A 27,612-nucleotide genomic window follows, 5' to 3' on the forward strand; every position below is an offset into this window, starting at 1 on the left:
AATTATATAATGCCCTTTCACAACCAAAGAACATTCCAGGATGCCTTGCAGCCAATGATATACTTTTGAAGTGTAGTCCCTGTTGTAATATAAGAAATGCAACAGCCAATTTGCACACAGCAAACTCCCAACAACAGCAATGTGATAATCATCCGATGTTTTATTGTTGTTAATTGAGGGATAATATTGACAGGGACACCAGGAATAGTGTCATGGGATCCTTCATGCCCAACTGAAAGGCAGATGGAGCCTTGGTTTAATGTCTTATTCATAAGACGGCACCTCCAACAGTGAGCACTCCTTCAGCACTGCACTGGAGTCAGCCTTGATATTTATGCTCAGGTCCTGGAGTGAGATTCGGAACCACAATCTTCTAACTCACAAGTGGCTTGAAATTTCAGGACCTATGTGTAGGAAAAAGACAGCATTAATGAAATGTTTAATTGAAGATGCTTGCTTCTCACTGCTGTGACATTGGCTTTGAAATGCAAGATTGTCTGACATTCCAACCTTCCAATCGCATTTGGCATGGCTCATGGTACGAGATCCTGGCTGGTCCTTGAAGAAAGTCAAACTGCTTTGCCTCAGAACACATGTCTCTCTTATCAATAGAAGCGCGATCAGTAATGTTGGTGGTGGTGTGGGGAATCTGCAATCAAGTGTCAGCCCACCTCACAGAACAAAATATCACCACAGGGGATAGATCAGAACGTGTAAGTGTAACCACCTTCTTCACCTTGTCTTCAGAAGTGAAATGGCATCAAGAATGGATTCTGTTACAAATGTGATTTTTGCTTGTCAATTTGTTATTTCATTCCCATATTTAAAAAGCACCCCGTGTTTGCGTGGGTTTCGCCCCCACAACCCAAAAGATGTGCAAGCTAGGTGGATTGGCCACGCTAAAAATTGCCCCTTAATTGGGAAAAAAAATGAATTGGGTACTCTAAATTAAAAATAAAATAAAATAAAATAATATTTAAAAAGCATATGAGATCTTATGCCGCATTACAGAATGAGAAAATGAAATTAATGTCTTAATATTTTTCTGCAGCAGTTTTCTGTGTCTGCACCGAAGGTGTTACTTGGCGACAACGGTGCCAATTTTTCATCCTGAAGGTGAAGGCAGTGGCAATGTTGAAGTGCAGAGGTTGCCCTTGCCTGATTCATGCAGAACTAATCTCAACCAACCTTCCTGAATTAGGCTTTGTTCCACATTCAGAGTTCAATGTACAACGGCCAAAATTCCACTAAGTGCAATCGAGGCTGCTGTGCCATCACTGGATAACTGACAGGCTCAAATTTTCTGCTTCAGTTCATTTAATAAACCGTCGTAGCTATTCTCCTGTGTAGCTTAATGAGAGAAGTAGAAAATGTAGTCGGGGGTTGGCGATTTTGAACCTGCAATAGCTGTGCACGGAATGGGAGACAAGGGCGCAAAATCCGGAGATAATCGTGATTCGTTCCAGAAGGATCATATTTCCTGATTTATGTTGCCCCCGCGACGGCGATGTCACAAGGTTCATGCCCACAAAGGGCAGGAATCTCATTTAAATAGATGTTAATTAATTTAAATATTATTAACAGGCCCCCCCACCACATCATCCCCCCTCACTAAATATATATACCTCGCTGATGTGATGTCAGGTTGGTAAGGTTTACAACAGGCTTGGCCGAACGAGGATTGGTCAAGGGGATCCCTTCAGGGACACACAGTCAGGTATAGCCCCCAGGGAGAAGAGGGAGATGCCCGGCAGTGCCGTCTGGCACATGTTGGCATTGTAAGGTCAGCACAGTGCCAATCTGGCACTGCCAACCTTTGCCATGGGGCAGTGCTGGGGCAGGCTCGACTGAGAGCCCCCATGGGAGGAGGAGGTTCATTTATGCGTGGCAATGATTGTCGGGGGGGACGGGGACGGGGGGACTGGACGTGGGGAGTGGAATGCTGACGAAGATTATCTGGGGGAAGGGGATGCCAGTGACGTTTGTCTGAGGGCAGGGGGAGGTGGTGGAGACCACCAATACCTCTGTGGCGGGGGCTGGGGGGCCGTTAGGTTTCAGTGTTGATCGAGGCGCCCTTTAAAGATGGCACCCCAATCTCTGCGGAGCCGGCTGCCACTCTACCAGGCCCCGCCCAACCAGAGTGATGGCATAAACCAAGCCCACTCGTTTTCTTTCTTTAAAGAATCTGAAGAGAAAACTGCTGGTCTGTGCAGTTGGAAAGTTACACTCCAGATTTCAGCCTAAGCCTGACACTTTGACAAATTCTGGTCAGATTCTGCCCAATATGTTCAGATTATACATAATTGTACACTTAAAGTTAAAGTGCTTGCATATGAGCCTTTACTAAGCTTCAACATTAATTTTAGACACTTATGACCTTGGCCTAGGTAGGAGAGGGTCAATCATTTAAAAAAAAAAATTAAAGTGCCCAATTCTTTTATTCTCCAATTAAAGGGCAATTTCAGCATTACCGTTTTGCCAGCTGCAGAGTTCCCACTTTTTGAGGACACTGCCAGCTTCAAGAAGACGACCTTTGGAGATGGAACTTTCATGCCTCACAGAAGGGACACGGGCAAAGAAGGCCACCTCATGGCCCCACTGAACGCTCCAGAGGTGACGGCCCTCTTGAACGCTCTGACTTTAATTTGCTCAACATGCCTTTCTGAGTGGAGCTGCACTCTGGGCCTCCTACCTGCTGCAGCAGTGCCCAGCACTCCATGTGGGGCTGCCCTAGCTTCTCAGCTGCCAGTCTGGTGAGCTGGGAAGGTAATCAGTTGGGGTGGTTGGTGCGCCTTCGGGAAGGTTGATGAGTGAATCCCACGACTGGCAGGTGCAGGCTCAGGACCTCCATATGGTCCTGATGTCTGGATCCCATGTCCCGCGATAAAATTCTGCCCAATTGTCGAGGAACAAAGCAGATTCTATGAGCAAGTGGTGGAGTGGCAGAGTACCCAATCACCCGCTTGACAGATTTCTAAATGGACAAGGAGGGTTTCCCAATCTGGCACTTATGGCCACCCACCCCGGGGATAGGAGAGGGCTCCATTCCTGACAAGTGATATGTGGGCTAACCGCTAGAAAAGTACATGGCAGAGAAAGGAACCTGTTTCGCTGAGTGGCCTGTAAATTCCTATGTGCATCTGTGTAGGAGCAGGGACCAAACACATAAGAGGACAAATTTACAGGAAATCTGGCAAAGAAATGGTAGCCAGCAGTAGCTCATAGACAGCACAGAGGTCGCTGAAAGTAAAGTGTTGTCTGCTCCACATGTGCTCCTCACCCACACCAAATCCACACAAAACCTACAGCTTGTCCTTTGTATCTCATGCACAGCCACACAATGTGGTAGACAAATAGGCCGGGATTCTCCAATCCCGCGGCCAAGTTCTGACGCCGGCGTGAAAAGCGGTGTGAACCGCTCAAGCGTCAACGTTCCTCTATTGTCAGGTATTCACCCCTTCCTAGGGGACTAGGTCGGCGCCGGAGTGGTCTCCGCTGCACCAGCCGGCTAGAGTTCGCGCATGCGTGCTACGGCCGGCGCGAGTCCGCGCATGGGTTCCCGTCTCCGCGCCGGCCCCCGGGCAATATGGCGGAGCCCTACAGTGGCCCGGTGCGGAGGAACATAGGCCCCCACGGAACCAGCCCAACCGTCGATAGGTAGGCCCCGATCGCGGGCCAGGCCCCCTCCAGGGTCGGATCCCCTGCCCCCCTCCAGGATGGCCCCCACAGACAGAACTTCCAGGTCCCCCTGGGTGGGACCAGAGTAACCCACGCTGGGGGGCACTCGGCCCATCGCGACCCGGAGAGTCGACGGGGGGGGGGGGCGCTTTCAATGGCCCCCGACCGGCGGGGCGGCGATCCCGCGGCGCCTGAGAATCGGCGTGTCGTGATTCTCACCCCCCCCCCCAGAGATTCTCCGACCTGGCGCAGGGTCGGAGAACCCCGGCCATAGTCTTTAGGTAGCACAGGAGTTGAATATTGCTGAAAAAAAAGAGGACATTTTGAAGCTTTCCATCTTGCATTCTCAAGGACACTTCACAAGAATACCAAAGTCAGGGGAAAACAATAATTTATACTGTATGAGATGAGAGTGCTGATTGGTTTTCAAAAGGACTCTGATTGGTAGAGGCGTTGTCATAGAGAATGCACCAGTTGATGGTGATTGACAGGTAACTGTCAAAAATTGTTTGAATTTTTAAAGCAGGCAGCCTGACACTGATTGGTCTAGGCATTGCCCAGATTGGTCAAGGAAAACTTCAACATGTCTCATTTTTCAGCAATACTTAGGTACACCTTCAAACGATATGTATATTCTGGTCTGAATTTTCATAAAAATACCTGACTCTGCAAACCCGATTTGGGAGAGAATGTCCCAATTTGTCAGATTTTCATCCTGGGGGAACATGTTAATGGGAGTCGGGCCCACTGTTAAGTAATGGGTTCAGAGACATTGTATCATTTATGTTCAGTAAAGAGGCTTCAGGTGGCCTTTGTGTCAGGTGATGTGAAGATATAGTTTTGTGCTGCATCTGTTAAAGTAAAATAAAGGTGTTTGTAAAAAGGAGCAGTACCTTTGACTCTTTATACAACAGCAGCTAAATGTCTAACAAATGGTAGCAGAGGATGGTGGCTGTTAAAATGTGAAGGGTTGAAAGATACAACATTTCCAGACCAAACCAAGGAGTGAGTGAGAAGGAAAAAAAAAGAAGATATATGGCTGAACCTAGGATAAAGATGGCCGGATATAACTACCCCTCCCTTATTTTCTGAAAGGGTGTCATACGACCAATGGAGAAGTGCAGTAGTTATGTGGACTAAGGTAACTGTGCTGAGAAAGAGAAAACAAGGTATGGCATTGGCTCTTTCGCTATCTTATGACAGTAAAATCCGAAGCAATGTGTTTTCTGAGCTGGAAGTGGAAGAGTTAGACTCAGAAGAAAGTCTGGAGACTCTATTACGTTATATGGATAAGATTTATAAAAAGGGTGACCTGTTAAGTGCACATGAAGCATGGTCAGAGTTTGATAGGCTCCATGGCAAAATCGCATGGCTACAAACAGGTTCCAAGACTGTAGAAGGAGATCGGGACCTGGAAATTATGAAGACAGATACCCAGTTAGAACCTACAATAGTTCTATTAGATATAGGACAGAGGTCAGAGGTAGGTTCTTTACGCAAAGAGTAGTGAGGCCGTGGAATGCCCTACCTGCTACAGTAGTGAACTCGCCAACATTTGAGGGCATTTAAAGGTTTATTGGATAAACATATGGATGATAATGGCATAGTGTAGGTTAGATGGCTTTTGTTTTGGTGCAACATCGTGGGCCGAAGGGCCTGTACTGCGCTGTATTGTTCTATGTTCTAATAGGAAGATGAACCCCAGAAATGCCCGGGGTATGACAAATCGATGTTTTCGATGTGACTCTCAATACCATTATGCTTTCAACTGTCCAACACGTTATAATTGAATGTTTGAAGCGACACATGACACGGAAGAGTCAGATGAGGAAAAGGATAGTGACCAGAATGAAGGCATTGTCCTATTAACTAGCAGTTTTACGGCAGTAATGAGGGTGTTGGTTGCAGAATCCTTCAATTGTGCTGTATTGGACAGGGGCTGTGTCATCTACTATCTGTGGAATTGACTGGTTAAAATGTTACCTGGACTCATTGAATGCTGAAAATCGTAACAAGGTTAAGGAATTTGAAAGTTCCACAAGTTTCAGGTTTGGGGATGATAATACTCTGAAGTCACTGAAAAGAGTGGTGATCCCTTGCAGTGTTGCCGGAGTGAATCATTTCATTAGCACGGATGTTGTATCAAGTGAGATACCTTTGCTTCTGAGCAGACCGTCGATGAAAAAAGCACACACGAAACTGGATATGGAACAGGATAAGGCAACAGTTTTTGGAAAGACAGTGGACTTAAAATTTACACAGTCGGTACACTATTGTATTCCATTACTGACAAATAATATTTCAAGTACAGTTGTTAAGGATGTGTTAATGGCAGTTGAAAATGGGACTTTAGCTGATAAAAAGCTTGTTGTATTAAAACTGCATAGGCAATTTGCGCATCCGTCTCCTTGGAGGCTGAAACATTTATTAAAGGATGCAGGGGTAAGGGATGAAGACTATACTAAACTAATAGAACAGGTTAGTGATCGCTGTGAAGTTTGTAGGAAGTACAGAAGAACACCAGTACGACCGATAGTAACCCTATCTTTGGCCAGAGATTTTAACGACATTGTGGCCATGGACATTAAGATCTGGGATAAAGCCAATAATATATTTATTTTGCATTTTGTAGATTTAGCAACCAGATTTAGTCAATCAACGATTGTAAGAAGTAAAGAAAAGAGAGTAATTCTGGATCAAATCATGGAAAAATGGAGAGGGACAGGAATGGGCCCCCCGGCAAAATTCCATACGGACAATGTGGAAAAATGTGCTAATGATGAGTTTTGGGATCTGTGTGAAAATGTGAATATCACAGTTATGAATATGGCTGCGGAAAGCCCATTTAGTAATGGTGTGTGTGAAAGAAACCATGCGGTAATAGGTGACATGCTCCGGAAAATTTTGGCAGATAGACCAAACTGCAAGCTAAATTCAGCTTTAGCATGGGCAGTACATGCAAAGAATTCATTGCAGATGGTTGGGGGCTATAGTCCCTATCAATTAGTGTTTGGTAGAAATCCTAAAATTCCATCCATTTTAGATGACCAGCCTCCAGCTTGGGAAGGGACTACAATTAGCTCTGCCTTTGCTGAGCATTTATATGCATTACATAGCAGTAGAAAAGCTTTTTTGGAAGCAGAAGTCTCTGCAAGAATTCACAGAACTTTAAGACATAATGTACGGCCATCAAATACCGTTTTTCAGCAAGGAGGCATACTATACTATAAGAGAAACAATTTTAATGAATGGAAAGGCCCAGGGAAGATCATAGGCATAGATAGCAAAACAATTATTTTGCAACATGGCAATCAAACTGTTAGGGTACATTCATCAAGGATAATGGGTACAGATTACAAATTTTCAAATTTAGACAGAGCAGACAGACATGACGAGGAACCAGAGTCATCTGGTACGCACGTGTTACAGAATTATGGGGACCAGTTAACTGATATAGACAGGGTTTCTGTAGAGGAACACAACAGTTCTGATGAATTACAACAGGCCATTTTTTTGAAAGAATAACTGTCAAAAGTTGGTACAAAAGTGACATACTTGCCTGAAGGGTCTAGTCAATGGAAGGACACAACTGTTATTTGTAGAGCAGGGAAGGCCACTGGAAAGTATAAACATTGGTTGAATGTATAGCATTCAGGGGAAGGAGTCAAGACAATGGATTGGGAACACGAAGTTCAAAAATAGAGGGCACAGAAACGCTGTGCCAGTTTAGATAGTACATCGGATAGTGAACAAGTCCACAGGAAAAGGTTGAGAACTATTGAAAAGACATCCCACAGCAGAAGGGAAAGATCAAGCAGGAGCAGTATAGAACGAGATACCAGGCGGGAGAGGGGACGTAGTTAATCAAGATCTCGGAACATGAGTAAGACTACGAATACTAATAGGAGTAGAAGCCCACATGCACGTGAGATTTTGGTGGCTTCCAATACATTAGATGAAAAAGTTACCAAATTGCCAAACATCAAGAACTGCATAGTTGGAGTGAATTTGGGGTATACACGGAGGTACTGGATAGGGGACAAAGAGCTCTATCCCACAGATGGATTTGCACGGAAAAGGTTCTTCCGGATGGAACTTATAAGGCAAAGGCCAGGCTGTGGCAAGGGGATTTGAAGAAAACTTAGAAGATCAGGATTTAAGGATAGATTCACCTACGGTTATTTTAAAGATCTTCTTGGCTCTATTAGCCACAAAGGCATGGGAATGCAAATCTATAGATATAAAAGCTGCCTTTATGCAGGGGCATCAGTTCCAGAGAGACATTTTTCTCCGTCCTCCTAAAGAGGCAGCTAACACAGAAGGGGTACTCTGGAAGTTGAACAAATGTGTATATAGATTAAATGATGCGTCTAGAGTCTGGTATTTTTCGGTAAGGTCAGTTTTGTTAAAGTTAGGCTGTTGCCAGTTGAAAGCAGGTCCTGCAATGTTTTACTGGCATTATAAAGGAAATCCTTCTGGCATTTTTATGATGCATGTCGATGATTTTGTGTGGGGTGGGACTAGTGATTTTGAAGCTTTTGTAATCTCTGGTTTGAGGAAAGAATTCAGGGTTGGAATCAAGCTTCCGGTGCATTTAAATATATTGCACTGGACATCTGTCAGACTAAGTTAGGGGCAATTTTACGTCAGCAATCTTATTTGGAAAGCATCAGCCCAATAGCAATGAGTCGTGGCCGGGTTTCACAAAAAGACGCAATGGTTTCAAAGATGGAAAAAGAGCAACTGCGAAGTTTAATTGGGCAACTGAATTGGTTAAGTAGACAGACTAGATCGGACGTGAGTTTTGATGTCTTAGAGTTGAGTACAAAAATTAATGATCCCAAAGTGGAAGACATAATATGAGCAAATAAAGCGTTGGTCAAACTAAAAATGCAGGAGTGCGTTTTGAGGTTCCTGGTTTTAGGTGACCTTAGGCACTTGAAACTCATAGTTTATAGTGATGCGTCCAATGCAAATTTATGTGATGGGGTTTCAAGCACAGGAGGTTTTATAATTTTCCTTTTGGGGAACAATGGTAAATGTTACCCTCTTGTGTGGGAACAAAGAAAATAAGGAGAGTGGTCAAAAGCACTTTGGCTGGACTTCCGGGTGCGGCGATGACCAGCTAAGTCGCACGTTTCGGCAGCTCCCGGTGGAACGGACTTTTGGGCTCTTAATAAGAGCCCCAACGGCAATTTTAACGGCTAGAAGCACTGTGTGGTAAACCAGAAGGGAATCCCCCCCTGGAAACGGATGGAAAAAGGAGAGGGAAGTGGCCAGATTGCAGTGGATCCTTTGGAGCAGTGGCAAGGAAGGCAAGCAAGAACCAAGATGGCGACGGAAGGTGCAGTTTAACATGGGGCCCTGAACAACAAGAGTTTTTGAAATGTTGCGTGGAAGAACTTAAAAAGGAAATGAAGAAGGAGCTGTTGGCCCCGATATTACAGGCGATCGAAGGGCTAAAGGATGAGCAAAAGACCCAGGAGCGGGAGCTTCGGGTCGTGAAGGCAAAGGCTGTCGAGAACGAGGACGATATACAGGGCCTGGTGGTGAAGACGGAGATGCACGAGGCACACCATAAACGATGTGTGGAAAGACTGGAGGTGCTGGAGAATAACGCGAGGAGGAATAATTTAAGGATTCTTGGTCTTCCTGAAGGTGCAGAAGGAGCAGACGTCGGGGCATATGTGAGCACGATGCTGCACTCGTTAATGGGAGCGGAGGCCCCGGCGGGTCCGCTGGAGGTGGAGGGAGCATACCGAGTGATGGCGCGAGGACCGAGAGCAGGAGAAATTCCTAGAGCCATAGTGGTGAGATTCCTCCGTTTTAAGGACAGAGAGATGGTCCTTAGATGGGCAAAGAAAACTCGGAGCAGTAAGTGGGAGAACGCGGTGATCCGCGTATATCAAGACTGGAGTGCGGAGGTGGCGAGAAGGAGGGCGAGCTTTAATCGGGCCAAGGCGGTGCTTCACAAAAAGAAGATAAAATTTGGAATGCTGCAACCGGCAAGACTGTGGGTCACATATCAAGGGAGGCACCACTACTTTGAGACGGCGGATGAGGCGTGGACGTTTATTGTGGAAGAAAAACTGGAATAAGCGGGTTATTAAAAAAGAACGTTTGAAACAAAGTGGTGGGGCGAGGATGGGGGGCGAAGAGGGGGGAAAAAGGGGGGGAAAGATGAGTTTTATGTTATTAATTCTGCGATGCGGTAACTTTTCTCTCTTCCACAGGTGGTGGTGGAGGGAGGAAGGGAGGTGGAGGAGATGGGGCGTTGGCCATGGGGGGCGGGGCCAAAAGGGAAGCGCGGGCTTTGTTCCCGCGCTATGATAATCATGGCGGGAATGGGGAAGCAGGAAGGAGGGGGCGTCGCACGGTGCGAGCCGAGGTCACGGGGGGAATCCGAGGTCGGCCAGAGTTTGCTGACTTCTGGGAGCAACATGGGGGGTGTAACTACGCTAGTGGGGGATCTAGCGGGGGGGGGGAGTTACTGAGTTGCTGCTGCTGGGGAGAGGGGGAAGCCGGAATGGGGTGGGGTGGGCGGGGGGGCACCGCCTGGGGGGGACACAGCTGTGTGGGAACCGGGTGAGGAGCTGGAAAAAGGGGATGGCTAATCGACAAGGGGTGGGGGGGAGGTAAAAAGCCCCCCAACCCGGTTGATCACGTGGAATGTGAGAGGGCTGAACGGGCCGATAAAGAGGGCACGAGTACTCGTACACCTTAAGAAACTTAAGGCAGACGTGGTTATGTTACAAGAGACGCACTTGAAACTTATAGACCAGGTTAGACTACGCAAAGGATGGGTGGGGCAGGTGTTTCATTCGGGGCTAGATGCGAAAAACAGGGGGGTGGCTATACTAGTGGGGAAGCGGGTTATGTTTGAGGCAAAGACCATAGTGGCGGATAGCGGGGGCAGATACGTGATGGTGAGTGGCAAATTACAGGGGGAGGCGGTGGTCTTGGTAAACGTATATGCCCCGAACTGGGATGATGCCAATTTTATGAGGCGCATGCTAGGACGCATCCCGGACCTAGAGGTGGGAAAGTTGGTAATGGGGGGAGATTTTAATACGGTGCTGGAGCCAGGGCTGGACAGGTTGAGATCCAGGACTGGAAGGAGGCCGGCTGCAGCCAAGGTGCTTAAAGATTTTATGGAGCAGATGGAAGGAGTAGACCCGTGGAGATTTAGTAGACCTAGGAGTAAGGAGTTTTCGTTTTTCTCCTATGTCCACAAAGTTTATTCGCGAATAGACTTTTTTGTCTTGGGTAGGGCATTGATCCCGAAGGTGAGGGGGACGGAGTATACGGCTATAGCCATTTCGGATCACGCTCCTCATTGGGTAGACTTGGAGATAGGGGAGGAAACAGAAGGGCGTCCACCCTGGAGAATGGACATGGGACTAATGGCAGATGAAGGGGTGTGTCTAAGGGTGAGGGGTGCATTGAAAAATACTTGGAACTCAATGATAACGGGGAGGTCCAGGTGGGAGTGGTCTGGGAGGCGCTGAAGGCAGTGGTTAGAGGGGAGCTGATATCAATAAGGGCACATAAAGGAAAGCAGGAGAGTAGGGAACGGGAGCGGTTGCTGCAAGAACTTCTGAGGGTGGACAGGCAATATGCGGAGGCACCGGAGGAGGGACTGTACAGGGAAAGGCAAAGGTTACACGTAGAATTTGACTTGCTGACAACGGGTACTGCAGAAGCACAGTGGAGGAAGGCACAGGGTGTACAGTATGAGTATGGGGAGAAGGCGAGCAGGTTGCTGGCCCATCAATTGAGGAAAAGGGGAGCAGCGAGGGAAATAGGGGGAGTGAGGGATGAGGAAGGAGAGATAGAGCGGGGAGCGGAGAGAGTGAATGGAGTGTTAAAGGCATTCTATAAAAGATTATACGAAGCTCAGCCCCCGGATGGGAAGGAGAGAATGATGTGCTTCCTGGACCGGCTGGAATTTCCTAAGGTGGAGGAGCAGGAGAGGGTGGGACTGGGAGCACAGATCGAGATAGAGGAAGTAGTGAAAGGAATTAGGAGTATGCAGGCGGGGAAGGCTCCGGGACCGGATGGATTTCCAGTCGAATTTTATAGGAAATATGTGGACTTGCTTGCCCCGATACTGATGAGAACCTTTAATGAGGCGAAGGAAAGGGGACAGCTGCCCCCGACTATGTCAGAGGCAACGATATCGCTTCTCCTAAAGAAGGCAAAAGACACGCTGCAATGCGGGTCCTATAGACCTATTTCCCTCCTAAATGTAGACGCTAAAATTCTGGCCAAGGTAATGGCAATGAGGATAGAGGATTGTGTCCCGGGGGTAGTCCATGAGGACCAAACTGGGTTTGTGAAGGGGAGACAGCTGAATACGAATATACGGAGGCTGCTAGGGGTAATGATGATGCCCCCACCATAGGGGGAAGCGGAGATAGTGGTGGCGATGGATGCCGAGAAAGCATTTGATAGAGTGGAGTGGGATTATTTGTGGGAGGTGTTGAGGAGATTTGGCTTTGGAGATGAGTATATTAGATGGGTACAGCTGCTGTATAGGGCCCCGATGGCGAGCGTGGTCACGAATGGACGGGGGTCTGCGTATGTTCGGCTCCATAGAGGGACGAGGCAGGGATGTCCTCTGTCCCCATTATTGTTTGCACTGGCGATTGAGCCCCTGGCAATAGCATTGAGGGGTTCCAGGAAGTGGAGGGGAGTACTCAGGGGAGGAGAGGAACACCGGGTATCTCTTTACGCGGACGATTTATTGGTGTATGTGGCAGACCCGGCGGAAGGGATGCCAGAGATAATGCGGATACTTGGGGAGTTTGGAGAATTTTCAGGATATAAGCTGAACATGGGGAAAAGTGAGCTGTTTGTGGTGCATCCAGGGGAGCAGAGCAGAGAAATAGAGGACTTACCGCTGAGGAAGGTAACAAGGGACTTTCGCTACTTGGGGATCCAGATAGCCAAGAATTGGGGTACATTGCATAGGTTAAACTTAACGCGGTTGGTGGAACAGATGGAGGAGGACTTCAAGAGCTGGGACATGGTATCCCTGTCACTGGCAGGGAGGGTACAAGCGGTTAAAATGGTGGTCCTCCCGAGATTCCTCTTTGTGTTTCAGTGCCTCCCGGTGGTGATCACGAAGGCTTTTTTCGAAAGGATTGAGAAGAGTATCATGAGTTTTGTGTGGGCCGGGAAGACCCCGAGAGTGAGGAAGGGATTTTTGCAGCGTAGTAGGAATAGGGGGGGGCTGGCGCTACCGAACCTGAGTGAGTACTACTGGGCCGCCAACATCTCAATGGCATGTAAGTGGATGGGAGAAGAGGAGGGAGCGGCGTGGAAGAGATTGGAGAAGGCGTCCTGTAGGGGGACTTGCCTACAAGCCATGGTGACGGCGCTGTTGCCGTTCTCACCGAAGAAATACACCACAAGCCCGGTGGTGGTGGCTACTCTGAAAATTTGGGGGCAATGGAGACGGCATAGGGGAAAGATGGGAGCCTCGGTGCGGTCCCCGATAAGAAATAATCATAGGTTTGCTCCGGGGAGAATGGATGGGGGATTTGGAACATGGCAAAGAGCAGGAGTAACACAATTGGGAGATCTGTTTGTAGATGGGACGTTTGCAAGTCTGGGAGCGCTGACCGAAAAATATGGGTTGCCCCAAGGGAATGCATTCCGGTATATGCAACTGAGGGCTTTTACGAGGCAACAGGTGAGGGAATTCCCGCAGCTCCCGACGCAGGAGGTGCAGGACAGAGTGATCTCAAAGACATGGGTGGGGGACGGTCAGGTGTCAGACATATATAGGGCGATGAGAGACGAGGGGGAGATTATGGTAGACGAGCTGAAAGGGAAATGGGAAGAAGAGCTGGGGGAGGAGATTGAGGAGGGGCTGTGGGCTGATGCCCTAAGTAGGGTAAACTCATCGTCCTCGTGTGCCAGGCTAAGCCTGATACAATTTAAGGTGTTACACAGGGCGCATATGACTGGAACACGGCTTAGCAAATTTTTTGGAGTAGAGGATAGGTGTGCGAGATGCTCGAAAAGCCCAGCGAATCACACCCACATGTTCTGGTCATGTCCGGCACTACAGGGGTTTTGGGTGGGGGTGACAAAGGTGCTTTCGAAGGTAGTGGGGGTCCAGGTTGAACCAAGCTGGGGGTTGGCTATATTTGGGGTTGCAGAAGAGCCGGGAGTGCAGGAGGCGAGAGAGGCCGATGTTTTGGCCTTTGCGTCCCTAGTAGCCCGGCGCAGGATACTGTTGCTGTGGAAGGAAGCCAAGCCCCCGGGTGTGGAGACCTGGATAAATGACATGGCAGGGTTTATAAAGCTGGAACGGATTAAGTTCGTCCTAAGGGGATCGGCTCAAGGGTTCACCAGGCGGTGGCAACCGTTCGTCGAATACCTCACAGAAAGATAGAGGGAATGGAAAAGAAGAAGACAGCAGCAGCAGCCCGGGGGGGGGGTGGGGGGGGGGGGGGTGGGGGGAAGAGTGGCCATTGTTATTTATATTGTCATATTACTGTGTAAAGGATACACAACGTACTGTGATGGTTGGCCAAAAATTTTCAATAAAAATATATATTTTTTAAAAAAGCACTTTGGCTGCTGAGACGTTAAGCCTTGTAGAGGCGGTGGATATGGCCTTTTATATATCTCAGATATTGACAGAAATTTTGGGACAAGGGATTTGGGTAATATACCTATTGAATGTCACATTGACAATAAATCCCTGTGGGAAAATGTGCACTCTACAAAAAGTGTCATTGAAAAAAGGTTAAGGATAGACATCGCAAGTTTGAAGCAGATGTTGGACAGAGGGGAGGTAGCAAAAATTAAATGGGTCGACAGTAACTATCAATTGTCAGACTGTTTTACAAAAAGAGGGGCTAGTTCACAGAAACCTTCGGATATTGTTAATGAAGGGCGCCTGTTTCTGTGACTGTTTTTTTTCTTCCAAAAAAAAAGAGAAGGGGGGATATTGCATGTGTGTTTTTGAGTTTCTTGTCATTTTCTTTTCACCTAATTATTATTTTTTCTCCAAGGGGAGACTGTTAAGTAATGAGTTAAGAAACATTGTCCCATTTATGTTAAATATCCAATAATTGACACTGATATGTAAAGAGGATTCAGGTGGCCTTTGTGTCAGGTGATGTGAAGATAGAGTTTTGTGCAGAGTCTGTTAAAGTGGAATAAAGGTGTTTGTAAAAAGGAGCAGTACCTTTGACTCTTTATACAACAGCAGTTAAACATCTAACACCCACCTCTCCTGGAAACAGTGTTGAGGCAGCGACAGGGACTTGCAGCTGCGGAAACAGGCTATTTAAAAGGCCAGCCTCCCTTCTAGCTGTAAAATAAATGATAAAATCAAAAGCAATGTGCTATCCATGCCAAACCATACACCCACCCACTGTCCTATCGCCCCTCATACCCTCCATGCCCATCTATGCCCATTTACCCACTCTTTCTAGCCATTGGGCCAACTTAGTGCCAAGCCATGACCCCATCATTTTCCCTTACACCCCTCATGCCAACTCATCCAGCATTGACTATGAACTGATCTCAGGAATCATGTTGAGCTGAAATAACAATAACGCTCTAAGCATGTGTTGATGACTCATCTAATAAAAAACACTCTAAATCATAAAAACCTATTCAGTTTATTTACCTTCCATCAATCCTTTATAAATCACTTATTAAAAAATCCTTCAAGTACATGTTGTTGCTCTTTCCACACCCAGTGGTGCACAAGGCTACTCCCATGCGAGGCTTTTCCTAGACTAGGTCACTAGCAGTTTGTAGGTTGAGGGCTACCACTCCACATCACACATGGCTGACCAGGTAACTCTTCCGCTCCTACCCCATTCCATTAACATGTTGAAAGGAATTTGCAGGTTGACACTCACCCGGCTGGCCACGTTATGAATGCACCTTCCTTGGCCATCAAGTCCTGGTGTAGGATTCAAGCCAAGAGATTCTGTCTCAGAGGTAGGGGAGCTTCCTACTGCACCTCAAGACCATTTTGTTCAAGCACTTAATCCCTTATAAAAATAAATATTTAATTCAAGTATGTAATCCCTTATGAAAACAAGCATTTGTGTTCCTAACCCTACATCAAAGACTTTATAATCACTGGGAGCTGTCAATAAAACTGAACTTGCAGGTTCATAATCAGCCATGCAGCATTAATATTATAATAACTATCAGGCTTACATCAAGAGACAGTTAGCAACATTGCAAGCATTGATTTTTTTGTAATTGAATAGTTTTCTTTCTTTAAGATTAAAGAGACTGGGAATTTGACAGCATCACGCCTCCACTGAGTTTATCCATTTTTTATGTACATTTGTGTCTAATTTTAACAATCCCAAAGGGCACTTGACCTCTCCCAAAGGGGTACGTGGACATTTCTGAAATGATATCCTACCTCTCCAAATAACTCTCACAGCTTCAGACCTTTTTCTCAAAGGTCTAAAGCACTCCAGTCACGTTTCGGACATCCCATTAATGAAAATTGGATCTGTTTGAAGGCAGCAGGACTTTTACATGTGAACTGTGGGTGTGCAAACTACAATCCATCCTCCTTTCCCCAGATCAGCATAAATGATGGGTGTTGGGTTCGGGGATTGGGACTCCCAGAATCAGGGCTCTGGCATTGATTTTGACTAAGGCACAGAACGCTCCGACCCGGTGAAAAATCAGGCATATGGAATCCGCATGTTTGCGGGTTCCTCAGTAGATAGTTTTAGAGTCTCAAAAACATAGATGACTAAAACGATAAAATAACCCACATTTTGGGCTGAATTTTTGTTTTGGGAAGCATTTCCAGATGCTGACCCACAACCATCTGATGCCTGATGCAATTTACAATATGGTGGGCAATTATTGGGCAGGTGGTGTGTTCACAGTCCAATTAAGGATGGCAGATGGGGCCTTGCATCTGGATGGCCATTAGGTGGCCATCCATCATCAGAGGTAGGAGCTGCTGAAGTTTGGGGAAGGGGCCTGAGCTCCTCCATTTCTATCGCTAGTCACAAATTAGCTAAGAGGGTCAGAAAGGTTAGAGCTTTTGGACATCAGTAATAGGAACAGAGGAACAAGACATTAGGAGCAGGAGCAGGCAATTCAGCCCTTCGAGCCTCCTCGGCCATTCAATCAGATCATGGCTGATCTCTTCCTGGTCTCAAATCCTCCTACCCACTTGTTGTCCATATCTCTTTAACCCATTTTTTAAAATCAGAACTATATCTACCTCCTTCTTGAAACCATTTAATGACTCAGATTCCACCACACTATGGGGCAGCGAGTTCCACAAATGTGACAAGTAGTTCCTCCTCATCTCAGTTCTAAATTTATCGCCTCTCAACCTATATCCGTGACCTCTCATTCCAGATTGCCTGACAAGGGGGAACATTTGGTCTACATTTACTTTATTAATCCCTTTTAGTATTTTATACACCCAGATCAGGGGCGTCATTCTCCAACCCCCCGCCGGGTCGGAGAATCGCCGGGGGCTGCCGTGAATCCCGCCCCCGCCGGTTGCCGAAGTCTCCGGCACCGGAGATTCGGCGGGGGGCGGGAATCGCGCTGCGCCGGTTGGCGGGCCCCCCCCCCGCTCGATTCACCGGCCCGGATGGGCCGAAGTCCCGCCGATAAATTGCCTGTCCTGCCGGCGTAAATCAAAGTACCTTTCTTACCGGCGGGACAAGGTGGCGTGGGCGGGCTCCGGGGTCCTGGGGGGGGGGGGGGCGCGGGGCGATCTGACCCCGGGGGGGTGCCCCCACGGTGGCCTGGCCCGCGATCGAGGCCCACCGATCCACGGGCGGGCCTGTGCCGTGGGGGCACTCTTTCCCTTCCGCCTCCGCAACGGTCTCCACCATGGCGGAGGCGGAAGAGACTCTCTCCACTGCGCATGCGCGGGAAACTGTCAGCGGCCGCTGAAGCTCCCGCGCATGCGCCGCCCGGAGATGTCATTTCCGCGCCAGCTGGCGGGGCAACAAAGGCCGTTTCCGCCAGCTGGCGGGGCGGAAATCCCTCTGGCGCCGGCCTAGCCCCTCAATGTTGGGGCTCGGCCCCCAAAGATGTGGAGCATTCCGCACCTTTGGGGCGGTGCGGTGCCCGTCTGATTGGCGCCGTTTTGGGCGCCAGTCGGCGGACATTGCGCCGTTTGGGGAGAATTTCGCCCCAGATCTCCTCACAGCCTTCTAAACTCCAGCGAGTATAAGCCTAAACTGTTGAATCTCTCCTCGTACGTCAACCCTTTCATCCCCGGAATCAATTTGGTGAACCTCTCTCAACTGCATCCAATGCCATCACATCCTTCCTCAAATAAGGAGACCAAAACTGGGCACAATACTCCAGATGTGGTCTCACCAACATCCTGTACAATTGCAACACTTCTCTACTTTTATACTCCAGTCCTGTTGCAATAAACGCTAACATTCCATTTGCCTTTTTAATTACATGCTGTACCTGCAAACCGACTTTCTGCGATTCATATGGGCACTACACAGTTGTGGCTGATTTTAAGGTGCCACCTTCCTAATAGATTTGAGTCCTTGGCTTCGATGCTTACCTGCCCGGCTGTTGGGGTGCAACCGTGATTTCAGGAATGTCGCCCTGACAATTCCCTGAGTCAGATTGAAAATCGGTTTGGGAGCTTGCCTTTAATTAAGGCCTCAAATTGCTGAATTGGTTACCCGCCATATTTGGGAGGATGGTCGGTATACAGGACCCCATTGCCTCTTACAAAATCACTGGTAGGGATCGTGGGGTTGTCAGAAATGCGGCATGCTGTTCGGAACGGGACGCTGCAGCCTCGCCTACCTCCTCAAATCAAAAATCCAGCCCATTGTGTTGGCAGCTGTCACCTCTATCGCAACAAATCGCAGTTAAACAGATGGCGCTTTGCCGAGAAGCTCCTGCTAGAGCTGTGAAAGTGAATATTAAACATTCACACCTTCAAGGAGACCGCTTAACCGGCCTGGATTTAGCTGGGGAGAGGGGTAAGTGAAGAGGTGGGAAACTGTGTAACTTTGTCCATTTGCCATTGTGATGAAAATGAAACGCTGATATGATTTATGTAATTGTGCTCCATGTGTGGCAGCAAATGAAGGACGGTTAGATAAACAGTCTTTTCATGCACATGGTGGCCTTTAACAGGGAACATGAAGAGGAGGAAAGTTCGGTAATTGAAATTTTTATTTTACAATGGAGCTGAGGGTGATGAGAAGGCAAGAGGGCTGGGCAGCTAAGCTGAATTGCACGATTGCTGAACTGCAGGTGAATAGATGTGAATAGGGATGAGCGAATACCAGAATGGACCAAAGAATATTTTAATATTCTTGGCAATTCTCAATACTTTTAATTCGGAAGATGTTTGAAGCAGCCGGTAATTACAACGATGACCAGATTGAACTGACAGACGCAAAGCTGAACTGCTTGGAGCACAGCATCAATCTTCAAAACTTTTCTGCAGGTAACTCTTTTGCGTGGACACGTTTTACTGATTTAATTATCTTTTAGGACCATTTCGATAAAAAGGTGACTGTCAAGTCCCTGATTACTGTCGGCAAGTGAAATGGATTTTTGTCAACCTCTGACATTTGACATTTTCTATCATATTCCTGATATAGAGTTACTTGCCCTGTTGCTGGTCTCTGACCAGCAGAGAACTCTGTGCCTAGTCAATCATCTCTTCCTCCTTTCCTTAATTATTCATTCGACACAATAACAATAGCAATAACAGTTTAATTTAACATACGAAGATCCTAAAAGTGGAAGCATATTTTCCCAGCTTCGCTAGTTTCTTCAAATTGAACTAGACTTTCTGGCTTAGCTATAAAGTAAGTGTATAAACTTCACCACCAGCTATGCCACAAACCCAGATCCCAAACACCAGCATTTTTTCAATTGAATCTGTAGAGCAGTCAGTGGTTTATATTTCCATATAAATGCATGCAAATAGCACACTGGAAATAGCATTACCAATTCAGGAAGGGCTTACATGAATTAGTGGATGTCCAATCCAATATCGTAAACTATAAGCAATTAATTTGCTTGTTTTAGTGGTCAGTAAACACTTTGCATAATCTCTTGCCACTTGGCAGACCTTCCTTTCCATGAACCGGGTTAGGTAAAAGTAAAACACAGAGGCATACGCACAGGCAGTTAGTCCCAGCAAAGGTTGCAAAGTCATTCACATTTTTAAAGGGAGAACTACAAGAGCTGCCATGGTTAGGAAAATGGAAATGGTGGAAGACAGTTAGAAGTCACCTTACATACGTCAAATTAGATGGTCCATTGATGTAGGGAAGCCGAGCTTGTTCTTTATTTTCTACTATTGCAAGGAGATATGATTGATTGAATGAGAAAAGACCAATCATGGTGGTTTTAATACATTTACCATGGTTTTACTATGAAATGAAGCAGGTAGTCATTTGTACCGGGAGTCACCTTTCTGACTTTGGGATAAAGTGTGCCATCAAGGAGCCCTAGTAAATGGGAAGTCAATGGAAATTAAGGAGACGTCTGGGTTGAGGTCTTACCTAGCAAAAGGGAATATGGTTGTAGTTTTTAGAGGTCAATTATCTCAGCCCCAGGACATTGCTACAGGAGCTAATCATGGCCGTGTCCTAGGACCAACCATCTTCTGCTGCTTCATCAATAACTTTATCTCCATCATAGGAGCAGAAATAGGGATGTTTCCTGTCCCTAATGATTGCACACTGTGCAATCATTCATAACTTCTCAATACTGAAGCAGTTCATGCCCGCATGCACCAAGACCTGGACAACATCCAGACTCGGGCCGATAACTGGCAACATTCACACCACACACATACCAGGCAATTGCCATTTCAACAAGAGAAAATCTATCCAACTGTCTTCTATCCATCTGCCCATGATATTCAATGGCATTGCTCTCATACCAACAACATCCTGGAGGTTACCATTGGATATAGAAGTGTGAAGTGATTCATTTTAGTAGGAAGAACGCAGAGACAATATAAAATAAAGGGAACAATTCTAAAAGCAGTGTAGCAGCAGAGAGACCTGAGTGTATGTGTACATAAATCACCGAGGATGGCAGGACAGGTTAAGAAAGTGGTTAGCGGGGGTGGCGGGGGGAGGGGGGGGGGGGGGGGGGGGGGAGTGCTGTGGGAATTCCCATGGGACTGCGGCAGTGTCCAGGCACGGAATGCCATTGCCGAAGCCTGCAAGCTAGCCATCTTGCTGCGCACCACACTGACCACCCACCTTGGCCCCTGGTTCTGCAGGGAGGCACCGGCCAGATGGGTACCCCACCCCACCACCCCCACATCTCAGTCCCCACTCCTGTACCCCACCTTCAGCCATATTACCCTCCCAAACGGCCGTCAATCGCCGGCGGAGCATCACAAGGCCCACCCAAGGGCAATGCCCACAGTAGCCCCGACAAGGGGGCACAGATGGGGAAGCGGAGTGTGCAGTTGGCAAGGGCCTTGTCAGCTGACAAATACTGATGGGGCACGGGGCATGGAGATGGGGGAGGGGAACATGCAGGGACAGTGTCTGCAGTGCCAACTGGGGCCACCGTGTTAGACTTGGTTGGGCATGGGAGTGCGTACCATGCTAACATGTCGGCCTTTCATTCCCTGCAGACAATGGATATTGGAGTACAACCAGCAATGGCGGCCTTCCTCCTACTTACCACAGCCCGGGGGATGCACTGCGGCTGTACGAGCTGGAGCTGCTCAAGGGGGAGGAAGCTGCAGCAGCAGAGTGTGCCCCAGAGTAACAGGAGACAGCCGCTGAGGATAGAGAGCCGGCCGCCCAAAGGCCGAGGAGGAGGAGCAAAGGAGGTGCCGCATGAGGCCCCGTGTGTACAGGCAGCGCCTGTCATTCGATAACCTGCAGGACTGGGCATGCTGCCGAAGACTCCGGCTGAGCAGGGGGACAGTGCGACATATCTGCCAGGTCATGGCACACCTGGCACTGCGGGGGAATGGGCAGGACACCCCCTCATCGTGGTTTTCAAGGTGACGGTCGTCCTGAACCTTTACGCCACGGGCTCCTTCCAGGCTCTGAGTGGGGACCTGTCCAGGATCTCACAGAGCACAGGTGTATCTGTCCCACCACGGAGGGCCTATATATTCTGTCGGCACAACACATTCATTTCGATGTGGATTGAGCCCACCAGGATGCCCAGGCAGCAGGGTTCGCCGCAATCGGTGAGATGCCCCACGCCCCGTCTGCGGCCAGCCCAGCCCACCCCTCACACCTACCTGACAGAACACCAAGGCAGGTTGTAACATTGTGCACAGGTATTTAATGTGATCACATATATATGGATTTGTGCCCTAGCCCCTATCACTAAACTGTGCCTTGCACCTGTGCCAACTTAACTGGTGTCTACTTTTCTGGCATTAGGGTCCCTAACGCTACACCTAGGTGGATCCCCAGATGGTATATCAGGTGTGGAGGCGGACTGCTGTGAGTCCCGCCCTGTGACCAGGGTCCCCTTTGGCAGCTGGCTGCTGCTCGCGTGTCCCGGGTGGCGTTGTTCTGCCCTATTCTGTCTGCTGCCCACCAGATGCGCCAGGGACAGGAGAAGGGGTGGGGGAGGGGGGGGGGGGGGCGGGGGAGTGAATCTGAGGGGCTGCGGTGTTCCGGTGGGAGTCACTGGTACGGGCCCCATCACCTCCTGCTCCCTCAGGGGGCCCAATGGTCCCCAGACTACTCCATGTGACGGGGTGCTAGCGGAGCTAACCCCTGAGGCTCATCTATATCTGGCCAGAAGCTCTAGGTTCAAGTCCAACTTGATGGGTTCATAACATGGTCAAACAGGTTGATAAGCCGCCTGCAAATCCTTCCAATACACGTGATGGTGAGCAGGCGGCTTTCCTGGTTAGCTGTGCTACAAAAGGCAACAGCAAACCAATGCAGTACTTTTGCAAGCATAGTCATGAATCGATCCCATGGAAGTCCAAGGTTGCCGATGCCCTGTTAGGGAATGGCACGTTAAGGAGGAGGATACTCTGGACAGGCACCTCAACCAATTATTTCTGTGATGGTTAACGGATGAATACTGGCAGGACATTGGGAAAGATCTGCTCTTCTTCAAATAGTGCCATTGGGATCGTTTATACACAGCTAAAAGGGCAGTCATTTAATAACTAATCCAAAAGCTAGCATGGAATGTACTAAAGTGACAGCCTGGATTATGTGCTCAAGTCTCCAATTCACATCCCCTCTTCTTAGTGCAGTTCCGTCACTGGACAGATGGAGATTCCTCTAGCAGTCAACTTAGAATTCAATAATTACAGAGAATCATGAACAAAAATGGAAAAGATTAATTAAATAAACACACAATAGTCTAGGCTAGAACATAGAACGATACAGCGCAGTACAGGCCCTTCGGCCCACGATGTTGCACCGAAACAAAAGCCATCTAACCTACACTATGCCATTATCATCCATATGCTTATCCAATAAACTTTTAAATGCCCTCAATGTTGGCGAGTTCACTACTGTTGCAGGTAGGGCATTCCACGGCCTCACCACTCTTTGCGTAAAGAACCTACCTCTGACCTCTGTCCTATATCTATTACCCCTCAGTTTAAAGCTATGTCCCCTCGTGCCAGCCATTTCCATCCGCGGGAGAAGGCTCTTACTGTCCACCCTATCTAACCCCCTGATCATTTTGTATGCCTCTATTAAGTCTCCTCTTAACCTTCTTCTCTCCAACGAAAACAACCTCAAGTCCATCAGACTTTCCTCATAAGATTTTCCCCCCATACCAGGCAACATCCTGGTAAATCTCCTCTGCACCCTCTCCAAAGCCTCCACGTCCTTCCTATAATGTGGTGACCAGAACTGTACGCAATACTCCAAATGCGGCCGTACCAGAGTTCTGTACAGCTGCAACATGACCTCCTGACTCCGGAACTCAATCCCTCTACCAATAAAGGCCAACACTCCATAGGCTTTCTTCACAACCCTATCAACCTGGGTGGCAACTTTCAGGGATCTATGTACATGGACACCTAGATCCCTCTGCTCATCCACACTTTCAAGAACTTTACCATTAGCCAAATATTCCGCATTCCTGTTATTCCTTCCAAAGTAAATCACCTCACACTTCTCTACATTAAACTCCATTTGCCACCTCTCAGCCCAGCTCTGCAGCTTATCTATGTCCCTCTGTAACCTGCTACATCCTTCCACACTGTCGACAACACCACCGACTTTAGTGTCGTCTGCAAATTTACTCACCCACCCTTCTGCGCCTTCCTCTAGGTCATTGATAAAAATGACAAACAGCAACGGCCCCAGAACAGATCCTTGTGGTACGCCACTTGTAACTGAACTCCATTCTGAACATTTCCCATCAACCACCACCCTCTGTCTTCTTTCAGCTAGCCAATTTCTGATCCACATCTCTAAATCACCCTCAATCCCCAGCCTCCGTATTTTCTGCAATAGCCTACTGTGGGGAACCTTATCAAACGCTAGTTCCTAAGCTCTGGAATTCCCTCACTAATCCTTTTTTGTATCTCTCCCCCTCCTCTCAGATACTTCTTAAACCCTATCTCATTGACCAAGATTGTGGTTACTTGACCAAAATAATCTTTTCTACTACCATCTTGTGTGTCTGGGTGTCTTTTTTTTTTAATTGCCTTGGGACATTTCACTATGTCAAAGGCACTAAATAAATGCAAGATATTGTCAGTTTAAACTTCTTTCATCCACTTCTTCCATCGGGCAGGAGATACAAAAGTCTGAGAACATGCACAAACAGATTCAAAGACAGCTTCTTCCCTGCTGTTCCCGGACTCCTAAATGACCCTCTTGTGGACTGATCTGATTAATACTACACTCTTGTATGCTTCATCCGATGCAGGTGTCTATGTATGTCCATCGTGTACCCTGTGCTGCCCTATCACCTATTTTCTTTGCATGTACTAATTAAATGATCTTTTTTTTAAAAAAAATTATTTGCAGCCCCCCTCCCCTCCCCCGCTGCAGCCCCCCCCTCCCCTCCCCCACTGCAGACCCCCTACCCTCCCCACTGCAGCCCCCCTCCCCGTCCCCCACTGCAGCCCTCCCCCTCCCCTACTGCAGCCCCCCTCCCCTCCTGCAGCCCCCCCTCCCCTCCTGCAGCCCCCTCCCCTACTGCAGCCCACCCTCACCTCCCGCAGCCTCCCCTCCCCTACTGCAGCCCCCCTCCCCTACTGCAGCCCCCCCTCCCCTACTGCAGCCCCCCTCCCCTCCCCACTGCAGACCCCCCTCCCCTCCCCACTGCAGCCCCCCCCCTCCCCTCCCCACTGCAGCCCCCCTCCCCTCCCCACTGCAGCCCCCCTCCCCTCCCCACTGCAGCCCCCCTCCCCTCCCCACTGCAGCCCCCCCTCCCCACTGCAGCCCCCCTCCCCTCCCCACTGCAGCCCCCCCTCCCCTCCCCACTTCCAGCCCCCTCCCCTCCCCACTGCACCCCCCTCCCCTCCCCACTGCAGCCCCCCTCCCCACTGCAGCCCCCCTCCCCTCCCCACTAAATGATCTGTTTGAACTGCACGCAGAAAAATACTTTCCACTGTACCTTGGTACACGTGACAATAAATAAATCCAAATCCAATCCAACCTTCACTTTTGAAACCAGAAATAATTGATTAGATTCAGCCATGATTCTGTTGAATGGCAGAGTAGGCTCAAGGGGTCGAACGGCCTACTCTTGTTCCTATTTCTTATGGCCTTATAATGCATCTGTGCCTCAGATCATCTGCTATTGAAGACCTCATTCATACCTCTAGTCCTGACTATTCCAACACTTCCCACATTCTAACCTCTGTAAACTTGAAGTAATTTAAACCTCTGCTGCCCTTATCCTACCTTTGCAAGTCTTGTTGCCCCCATCACCCCGGTGCTCGCTGACTAGGCTGGCTGGTTAAGCTATGCCTGGATTTCAAATTCCAACGGTTGTTTTCAAACCCCTCCACGGCCTTGCCCCTCCCCATCTTCGTAATCTCCTTCAGTCAGCCTCAGAACCCTCCCCGATATCTGCATTCCGCTAATTCTGGCATTTTGTGCACCGCGTTTAACTGATTGTCCATTGGCGACTGTGCTTTCAGCTGCTAAGGCACTAAGCTCTGGAATTCTGTTCCTAAACCTCTCCATCTCTCTACCCCCAACACGTGGCTTTAAGGCGCACCATAAAACCTACCTCTTTAACCAGGCTTTTGGTCATTTTGTTTCTCTACTCTTTCATGGGATGTGGGTGAAGTGACTTGGGCCATTTTTTAACGTTAAGGGTGCCCTTTCACCTGTCACTATCATTTTAGCACTTCCACACATGAGGGTCAATTGATAGACTGAGCTGATTAGGACTGGTTGCCTTTGAGAGAAGAAGTCTAAGAGAAGATTTGATAGAGATATTCAAAATCACAAGGCGGCTGGGCAGGGTAGACAGGGAGAAACCGCTCCCGCTTGTGAAAGGATGGAGAATGAGAGGGCACAGACTTAAGAGCAATTTGAGAGGCAAATGTGCAGGAAGCGAGGAAGAACTTTTTCACACACACACGGCTCTGGAATGCACTACCCGAGAGCATGTTAGAGGCAGGTTCAATGGAGGCATTCAAGAGATGACTATTTGGGTGGACATGATATGGAGAAGCTGGCGTTGGACTGGGGGTGGGAACAGTAAGAAGTCTTACAACACCAGGTTAAAGTCCAACAGGTTTGTTTCAAATCACTAGCTTTCGGAGCGCAGCTCTTTTATAAGGTGAAGGAGCTGCACACCGAAAGCTAGTGATTCGAAACAAACTAGCTGTACTTTAACCTGGTGTTGTAAGATTTCTTACTATTTGGGTGGAAACAAGTAAAAGGCAGGGGAATGGCAACACGAGCAGGGAGTGCTGGAAAAAAACCTCAGCAGGTCTGGCACAATCTGTAGGGGGAGAGTAACAGTCAAGAGTGACACTAAGTAAGTCACAATGCTGCTTTGGGGAGGTGGGGTGGGGGTAATGGTTTGGGGAAGTGAGTGGGGATGATGGTTTGGGGAGGTGAGGTTGGGGTAATGGTTTGGGGAGGTGGGGTTGGGGGTAATGGTTTGGGGAGGTGGGGGCAATGGTTTGGGGAGGTGGGTTGTGGGGGTTAATGGTTTGGGGAGATGGGGGTAATGGTTTGGGGAGGTGGGTTGTGGGGGTTAATGGTTTGGGGAGGTGGGGGTAATGGTTTGGGGAGGTGGGGTGTGGGGGTAATGGTTTGGGGAGGTGGGGTGGGGGGTATTGGTTTGGGGACGTGGGTTGCGGGTTAATGGTTTGGGGAAGTGTGGGCAATGGTTTGTGGAGGTAGGAATAATGGTTTGGGGAGGTGGGGTTGGGGGTAATGGTTTGGGGAGGTGGGGGCAATGGTTTGGGGATGTGGGCTGGGGGACAATACCTTGAAATGAAAGATCCTGAAAAAGAAATGGGCGTGGGGAGAGGAGGAGGGAGTTGAAGAGAGTTTACGAAAATAAAAAGCTGCTCCCCCTCCCCCTCCCCATTTAGATGCATTGTGGAGATTGCAGCAGGAAGGAACTCCGCTGCTGTACCTTTGAAGGAGGCATCCATCCCCCGCTGCCTGCCCAGACCCGGCACCGCGGCTGCGTCACCACAGACGAGGCTTGTAAATGAAAACATTCTCGCAAACTCGATCAATGACTTTACTGCATCCCGTGTAGCGCTTCTTGGGCTGGCTTCTTATTGTTTTCCGCCATTTTTCCATATCCGAGGAGGGCAACGTTTTCTGGAAGACGGCAATTTAAAACAACAACAAAAATCCACATGTACCATTTGAAAAATAAAAGATACATCAGGTAAGGCGGTTCTTTTACTGCGGTTTATGCAACATCCCTCCCCAACATCTTCCTGACGAGCATCATTCCGGCAGAGAGTTTGCAAACCTCTGGCTTTCTTGGGGGTGTTGAATCCGGAGA

General features: G+C 48.4%; 1 protein-coding gene and 1 long non-coding RNA gene across 3 annotated transcripts in view; one reads left to right on the forward strand and one right to left on the reverse strand.

Annotated features, from left to right (window-relative positions):
• Nucleotides 1-142: 142 nt before the first annotated feature.
• Nucleotides 143-27,370, reverse strand: LOC140408385 (uncharacterized). 2 transcript variants are annotated; one of them, XR_011940097.1, is made up of 3 exons: nucleotides 27,229-27,370; nucleotides 14,928-15,010; nucleotides 143-404 (listed from the first exon to the last, which is right to left on the reverse strand). It is a non-coding gene; the product is annotated as an uncharacterized lncRNA (long non-coding RNA). The 2 variants fall into 2 exon arrangements; XR_011940098.1 differs by lacking the exon at nucleotides 27,229-27,370 and adding an exon at nucleotides 15,570-15,707.
• LOC140408384 (neuronal vesicle trafficking-associated protein 1-like) overlaps nucleotides 27,244-27,612 on the forward strand; it is a 67,129-nt gene continuing 66,760 nt past the window's right edge. Inside the window, exon 1 of the mRNA XM_072495506.1 lies at nucleotides 27,244-27,492. The gene's annotated coding sequence lies outside the window, so the exon portion shown is untranslated. The remainder of the gene's footprint in view (nucleotides 27,493-27,612) is intronic.

The sequence above is a fragment of the Scyliorhinus torazame genome, chromosome 3, assembly GCF_047496885.1.
Source record: "Scyliorhinus torazame isolate Kashiwa2021f chromosome 3, sScyTor2.1, whole genome shotgun sequence".
Classification (NCBI taxonomy): Eukaryota; Metazoa; Chordata; class Chondrichthyes; order Carcharhiniformes; family Scyliorhinidae; genus Scyliorhinus; species Scyliorhinus torazame.